At 33.3% G+C, this 8,787-nt stretch overlaps 1 long non-coding RNA gene across 1 annotated transcript; it reads left to right on the top strand.

Moving 5' to 3' along the window:
* Window positions 1–2,939: 2,939 nt before the first annotated feature.
* On the top strand, window positions 2,940–8,537 carry LOC129283097 (uncharacterized). The gene is made up of 5 exons (XR_010294312.1): window positions 2,940–3,030; window positions 4,174–4,270; window positions 5,028–5,187; window positions 6,257–6,540; window positions 6,927–8,537. It is a non-coding gene; the product is annotated as an uncharacterized LOC129283097 (long non-coding RNA).
* Window positions 8,538–8,787: the final 250 nt, after the last annotated feature.

Below are 8,787 nucleotides of genomic sequence, written 5' to 3' on the forward strand. Positions count from 1 at the left end.
TTCTAGATATGAATGTGTGTATCCATAAATTCATCGATTTCTTGACAATTCGGTGTGTTCTCTTTTGTTTACAAAGGACATTTTACGAATTTCCTGTAGAAGAAATTATGACACTGATGGATTGTCATAGAGTTTACGATTGATTGGATCAATTGTAACTCTTTGTAAGATGGAGTCCTGGGCCCCGTTGTACAAAGAGTTACGATTGATCCGATCAATCATAACTCTATGGAAATCCATCAGTGTCATAAGTTTTTCTACAGGAAATTTGCAAAATGTCCTTTGTAAATCAAAGGAGAACACTCCAAATTGCCAAGAAATCAATGAATTTATGGATATGGATTCATATCTAGAATTCTTTTGAACAAACATGCATTTCATATGTTGACTTTGCTTGGATCAATCATAACTTTTTGTACAACGGGGTTTTCTGTTTGCTCCTGAATGGTGATCGGTGTACGATAAAATATTGTTTGTGCTCAAACAAAGGGTCAAATCATTCGTAAAAGAAAAGGGGAAAATCCCGGCTCAAAAAAGGAGGGGAAAAAAAGTCGATATCGAAATACTGTGCAGCTATCAAGACATTTTTATTTCGATACAGGCAGATATACATACTTTTTGTTGATAGTCGTATAGGGTCTAAAGGTAAAGTATGCATAAATAATTGACATAAACTTTATGAGTAATAGGCATATTTTGCGATAACATCTACAGATAAGATTGTCTGCCGACTAGCAAAAATTGTACTCATTTTACTGTAATATTTGAACAGTATTAAAGATTACCTATTAAAACAGATGCAAACCTTGTTTCAGATTCGTTTTGAACGTTGTGATATAGTGTTATATTTATAAGCGAAAAAAATAGAATATAAACTTTTTTATAAAACGAGCCTAGGTCACTTCAAGAATGAAAAAAAAAATGTTTATTGCGTTTGTGTGTTTGACCGTTTCTTGAATTCAAATATTTGATTGTAGAGTGATTCACGTATTTTGAGACGAACACTAATTATCTGGAGCAGACTCGCAAATATAAACAAATAAACCGCGAAATGAACCTTATATCTATATATTTCACATGAAATACAAATGCATATTTCATGGACTTGTTCCAAGATCCAATGATTAAAGGCCTATTAGATTACACCAGTTAAACCAGGAAAAAAACTCGCAAAAATATGTTCCAGAAAATTACAAACTAACAACTGGTTATTCATTATCAATTAGTATGAAATTTTCTCGTAAAATTTTCCATAACAAAAATGTAAAGCTGACAGAAACATAAAATGTGAATTATATAATTGTTGCATATTTCACAAAACGGTAATATATTATCCATAAAAGTGAGCACTGTATTGTTATATAATTATTTTGTATTACTTTATTTTCAACTAATATACACTTTCATTTGAGAAATCATTAAATACAAAACCTGTTTAAGACCTCATGAACATTTTTTTTCAATTCAATTTAATATGTTTATTCTTTTCCAGTAAAAAACCCATCAAAATATTTACATTCAATATACCAACAGCTGAAATGTACAAGAAAAAAAGTAAATAAGCATGGCATACATAAATGGAAAATGGAACACCTGTAGACAGTAAAAGTAATATTTAAGTTAATCGAAATTGAAAGATGCATGCTGTAAACATGGAAAAAATATGAGTTACCATATTTTCAATAATATATATCCCCAACAATGAAATGATAAATAAATATTTAATGTTTAACATCAACCCTTCCCTTTTAGCAAAATAGACTTAGGTCAGAATGAGCATCCGATATTGATAACATGCTAAATGGTAATGCTTACTTGATTTATTATGCTTTATTCAGATTTCTAAACTTTCGTTTGGTATAGAAATGACCTAATAAAGTATGGAATGGAAATTAATTTCTAAAGACAAAAAAGTCAAATAAACAAGGTTAGTGATAATTTCTGGAACGGTTTACATTGCGTTTAGGTTATCTATTCCTTGGCTCATAATACCAGAATTATGGTAATGTATGCAACTATCATTATAGTTGGACCTTGAACCAGGTACGCCAAACAAATGCTCGAATCCTTCCTCCAATGGAACGTTATATTTACGTTCTATCACATTCATAATCCATTAGTAGATAGACCAAGAATCTAAATGGTATGTGTTTCATATTATTGCTTACAAATCGTCTTTTGTTCATCTGTCTACAGTAGAACTGAATCATATGCTCATTATCAACGCGATGAAAACATATTTGAGCAAGTTCATTTTAGATTACAGCTTTGGAAGAACGATGATCATTACAACAATTAAACGATCACGTACCAATTGTATAAGATTTCGATGAACGGGAATTTATTCCAAAGATTGATTGCATTTTTTTATTGGCTACCCTTGAAGCATGCTGGAAAATATCTAATTGACCAAAATCCAAAAGATAGAGCCACAAGACAAACAAAATCCAATATGACGAAGAGTACTTCGGTCTAAAACATATATAGGTGCAATTCAAATACTAGGCCTATTTATGCACATGCATTACGGGGACTCGACAGATCTGTCTGTGCAGAATACATTGATGTACAGTGCGTATCAAAATAAAATAAATGTGAATTTAGAGGGTTATTATAAAATAATAACTAGATATTACATACATTTACATGTACTAAAATATGAAAGTACAACTCCTAGGCCCGAATTCACAAAGGTCGACTAAAGTTATACCCGGGGTATAAAACGCGTCATTTGACGTCATTTTAATCCATGGACTAAAGTTAGCACCTAGGGGCTAACTTTTGCGATTCACAAAGGTGGACTAAAGTTATACCGGGGTATAAAACGCGTCATTTGACGTCACGATTTAGTCAGCTCTTTGGGGTGGACTAAATCGGTGGATTAAAGTTAGTCCACGGTTTTAACCAATCAGAGAGCACCATTGCGGTTGTGGAAAAGTTTGCTGCAAGAAAAAAGTTTTTTGGACAGAGACGAGATTCGGTGTGATCGGCTTATCTAAAGCTTCATATTTCACGACTTCGACCGAGATTGTAAGTGAATTACATAATTTTTTGGAGCTTAAATCATGACGGAGCCTTCAGTTCCATCTGTAACTATTATTGATAGCTTTAACTTTCCAAAAAGTATACTCGAAAACTTGAAATGGTATCTGAATCATTGTTATCGTCGCGTCTCTAAGCTGCTCAGTCCCAGCCATGTACTTTTGTGTGCGTTCATATCTATGAGCAGTGCAGTGCGAGACGCAATTAGCGTACACTACACAGGCCATGTAGGCGTGATTGAAAGGTCGATACTATTTGCTAGTTATGTCAGGCAGTGATTTTCGATTTCGTGTGATTTTCATGGAATTTTTGTTGTCTACGATACCCCTGCCACTCCTCCTGGCCCTGCCAACACAGCTACTGTGCATCTAATTTTGTCTGAGACTGAAGCAAGGCCAAGGCAAGTCCAGGGGAGCAGCAATACAAATTAAATAAGTTTTTTTTTAACACTACAATACAGAGCCGGTCTAACTTAGAGTTAGACACTCTACTCTTGGCTGGCTTTGTCTTGGCTTGGATAGATGGTCAAGCTATGAAGCTTACCTGGTAGCCATGTTAGAGTTAGTCCTACAACATCGTTGGAGTAAAAAAAATATTTTACTTTTACTAAAACTAAGTTTTACTGACCTTCGGCATTGCATTTGAGATCAATATAGATTTACGGTGTCGTCAAAACATTAAAAAATAATGGAAATCCTAGACCTAGGCTTAACTGATTATTTGAGTAGATCTAACTGAGGTCTAACTTTGAAAATTCTCTCTTTTGGGGGTTATTTTCTCTACCCCACCCTCTTTGTTTCAAGTATTTTTTTTTTCACAAGGAGTCCCAATGTTATATTCACATGAGACCACAGACAAGTGCATTTGATCTTCAGTCCTCTACATTTGTAGTAGACCGATAAATAGGTTTATTTCTGTCAGGGATATGCTCCCCTGAGATTTCATGTGGCTCCGCAGCATCCCGTCCCACCAAAAAAAAAATCAGAAAATGTTGAAAGACTCCTCTGAAACAGCGGATTTTATCAATCTACATTTGTAGCTACTTTATTATTTTTTCTTTGATATACCTTGACATTGCAGTATGATTGATGAATAAATATTTTTTTCATTATTTTTTTTCTTCCATATCAGCAACAGACCATACATACTTGGCAGATTGTGCTCAATCCAGACAAAGCAAACATGGCTCACAATTTTGAACTGCTGTGCCGTCTTGCAAGAGAGTGAGGTATGCCTTATCAATTCATATTAAAAAAAAATTAAATGTCATTAAAATGGCCTTTTTTAATAAAATATTATTTCTGGGATTTGAATTCATCATGTAATTGTAAATGTATCATGTGACATGTATGTTACTTTTTCATTCTTGTCATAGTAATTGACAAAAAAGAAGAGGGGGGGGGGCCTTGCTTGTGTGTTATTAACATATATATTTGTCTACTGGTCACTAGGCTTGTTGATCTCCAATTAATCCTGACATTTTGTTGAATATTTATTTAAAAGAGAGAAAGAAAGCATTGTCAGTCTGATGAATGCCGGGGGGGGGGGGGGGGTAGAAAAAAAGGTTTAATGAGACTTTGATGAAGATTCATGAAAATATGTTATTCGAAAGTCACTCGCAAGCAATAACCTCTATTTGTGTAAACAAAGTTCCATAAAATTAGTGCCTTGCCTTCTTTATTAAAGCCAATTGAAAGTGATTCAGTTAATCAGTTTTCATAGAAGCATCTCTAAGACGTGCGTGGTTTGATCAATGATGATGATCAGCAACAATTGGCAGGTTTTTCTTCTTCACTTTTACAAGTAGGTAAATAGAAAAGCTACTCATGTCAATTAGAATTTTTATCCTATCTTTTTTTAAGGATTTCTGTATAATCTTTCACATTCTGTTCCTCATTTTAAACACTTTTGAATTAAATGAAATTCAAAGAGTAAATTGCCCATTCATGGTGACTCTTCAACACAATCTTTCAACTTCCATGCAGATTCAGCAACACATAGAAAGACCACAGCATGGATTAAGAGACAGGAAGAATCCATTTGAATACTACGAGGATGAACCTCTCAGAGTGGGGTACCAACAGAGAGAACCACACATTGCCTGTCATGTTACAGGTTTTTACAGGACTTTCTTTTATGTCATTGGTGAGTTTTCATGTGCGAACTATAAAGCAGAGGGTAATTGGGGGGGGTCAAATTATGTTCTATGAAAGTGATTTTCCAGGCCAAAAATGATGAGATTTTGATAAAGAACAATTCGACTAGCAAAAAACATCAATATTGGATGGAGAATTATGAATTGATTCAGTTTTAAAGTTTTACATAACTTGGGGGAAACAGTTCTGTGTATCTCATATGCAATATTCATATCCCCACTTGTTCTCTAGTGATCTGAAATTATAATCATTAATTTTTTCCTCCAGGAATGTAAAAATGGGGTTGACTGCTGATTATATATTTAAGATAGTTATTGCGAGTTCAGAATAATGTAAGGATCAAGGATTGGAAGTATCTAGTCATGAAAATTAAGTTTTATGTTTTGCTTAGCATGCAGATTTTCCATTGAGTAATTGTCGCCAGAGCAAATATCATGGAACCCTTGTACATTCATGTGTGGAAAATGTGTGGATGTGACATCATCAGGCTATTTCTTGCATATTCATGAAAACATGCACATGTTTTACAGAAATAATTAATGCAAAACCTAATATTCATTATTAATCATCCAAATTGTATGATTTTTGTTTCTGCTTTCAGCCAGGAGTACTAGTAACCCCTTACATGGGAGGGGGAGTGTTGGGGGTATTTCACAGAAAGGTTTTTGTCGGAATGAAACACGTAACCCTTTGGGTTGGAAATAGGTGGGGATTTTATTTTTCTCTCATTTTTTACAATGTAGCAACATTTTTTAATACAAATATGTCATATTCAAGTGGGAAATTATCATGAAGGATGATTTATAACCACTCAAAAAGAAATATTGGTATGTCATTTCAGCTAGAGAGATATTCTCCATTTTGCATGGATTGTTATTGCAGTAGAGTTTTTTTTTAATGAATCGAAGAAAAATCTCTTTAAACAGTTCCAGTGCATCATAAACATCAGGTCATAAGTACAGAAGCACAATGTTTGCAAACGTGAATGGTAAAGTATCAATTGGCTTTCATATCAATAAACCAATTACATAACATCACTTATCATTCGATAACTAAAGGTACCTTTTAGAAGATGCAAGCAGACGAAGCAACTATATCACAGTCATCCGTGTGCAGAATCATCAAAGATTTTTCTGAGGCAATAGCAAGGAGTAACAGTGAATAAAGTTTCCAATGACGAGAAATTCAAACCACCCAGCGACAATTTGATGATTGCTACAGGTTTCCAAGAGTCATAGGTGCTATCGATTGGGGCCAATCCAGGCCATGTCTACATCAGGAGTCCTGATGGGGAACAAGCCCTGTACTTAGCAGAAAGAACAGGTCTTCTGTAAATGTATAGGTTGGTATACTCACTCAGTTTTCAATGTGATATTCTCTGTATTCAACACCTACTAGAGGTATGTGATAATGAAGAAAAAATATATTGGCCCCTACTACATGTCTTTTACTGTCTTTTATCAAGTTTCAATGTTGTTGGTCAAATTTTTTTCTAATTTTATACTCTTAATATGTGAAACAAGACAATTTCAAAGATTTCACTGAAGAAAAAAAATATAGATAATCTGCTAACTTTCCTATTGCAGGAGAAATGAAAAATAGAAAAAATGCATTTTGCTTATTCAGGTAAAGGATGTATTAATTGCTTGATCAACGAAGATATATTTCCAGAAAGAATACCGAAGAGCAAATTTTCTAATATTCATTTTGTTTTGATCCTTATTGCAGGTATCCGTTGCTCCTCTCTTTGATGAATTCCTGCCTGCATTCTGTTGTCAATAGAAAAGGACGGTGTGCTACGGGTATTAAGCATTCCATTGGATTATCTGTGCATGAAAGTGGACACTTGTGATAAAAATATGGTAGCTTGGTTGATAGGATGTATTCATGCATTCCGATTTATTATTAGTGATCAAATGACCATCTTGCTTCTTAAATCCCAAAATCCCAACATTTTTCTTGTTTGACAAAAGGTTTGGGACGTGAATTCCAGGACATAAATGACACACATGATGGGCTAATGTATAAGCAGGGACACGAGAGGTATAAGCAACATTTTTTTTCGTTTAATTAAGTTTGGCATGAGATGGACTTGGTCTTTCTTATGATTCAGGTATATTTTATACCAATTTTGTTTTAATCAACAATCAATGTTTGAAGCCTCATGATTTCAATTTCAAAACCTCTTTGTTAATTAAACAGTCATTTTTCTTAGCATATGCAGCTTCTTAATTTATCAAATTTAAATTATAAAATATCATTTTTGCTGAACATCCTTTTTTTCAACCTATTTTTATAGGGCCTAAGATACATTTCTGTAGTAAGCACTATAAATACATTGCAAGCTATTATCATTTGTTTGATATTACTATTTTATAGAATCATCCTTTAATTTCTTTCAGAAATATATTTGACAAATTACTTGTGATATTCATGCTTTAGCTGTAGAGTTTAAAATCTTCATTAAAATTTTTTAAATCCATTGTTTATCTATTTTCATTCAGAGTTTCTGATGCATTGTTAAGAAAACGTAAACAGCCTATTCAATCTTCGTATCATTATGTAAAGAATTTCAATCTACCTTAAAAAGTAATGCACTAAATAAACTGCTCTGTCTACTACACATGTACATATAAGTTTTGATTAAAGGTCAAGTCCTCCCCAGAAAAAATTCGATTTGAATTAATAGAAAAAAATCAACAGAGCATAATGCTGAAAATTTCATCAAAATCGGTTGTAAAATAGGAATGTTATGACATTTTTAGATTTGGCTTATTTTTCACAACACAGTTATATGCACAGATCAGTGACATGCAAATGAGACAGTCAATGACGTCCTTCACTATTTATTTTGTTTTTGTTGCTTGAATTGTACAACATTTCATTTTTTACAGATTTGACATTGAGGGCCAACTTGATTAAACCAAAATTGTAGTATTAAAATAATGCAAATCCCACATGTTCGGGGGGGGGGGGGGGACTAATCTTGGTTTCACTTGACAATGAAGAGAAAATTTGAATTATTCATCTAGTAGAATAAAAAGAAATAGTTTGCATGCCTACTGGGATGTACATATAAGTGTGTGGTCAAGCAAAACTTTAAAAATGTCATAACTTAATATCTTAAAATCAGATTTTGATGAAATTTTCAGTGTTACGCTTGTTGGGTTTTTCTCTTTTTATTCAAATCAACTTTGTGGGGGTGGACTTGTCCTTTTATATCATTTTCAAGTAATTGTGTCAGGAGAAAACAAAAATGAAATTCTTTTATCAATTCTGTCCATATGCTGCATGGTTCATCGTTCTTGCAGGAGGCAAAAAATAAATTTATATAAGAAAGACTTATTTTATTTACTCTCAGATAAAAATTGTGCTAAGGAGAGATTAAGGTTATGTGTAAGGCAGGGTGGTGGTAATGGTATGTTGGTTAAGGTTGTTTATGAAGAAAGTCAAGTGATTGCTTGCTTGTGCAGGAGGATTTACTTCAAGAAACTTGTAGGGTATAATGCAAAATTATTTATAATAGAATTTAATTGAGAGAAAAGTATTGCACGTTAAGATGCACAATAATGTACATGTGATGGAAGCA

The sequence above is a fragment of the Lytechinus pictus genome, chromosome 8 (assembly GCF_037042905.1).
Source record: "Lytechinus pictus isolate F3 Inbred chromosome 8, Lp3.0, whole genome shotgun sequence".
NCBI classification, from domain to species: Eukaryota; Metazoa; Echinodermata; class Echinoidea; order Temnopleuroida; family Toxopneustidae; genus Lytechinus; species Lytechinus pictus.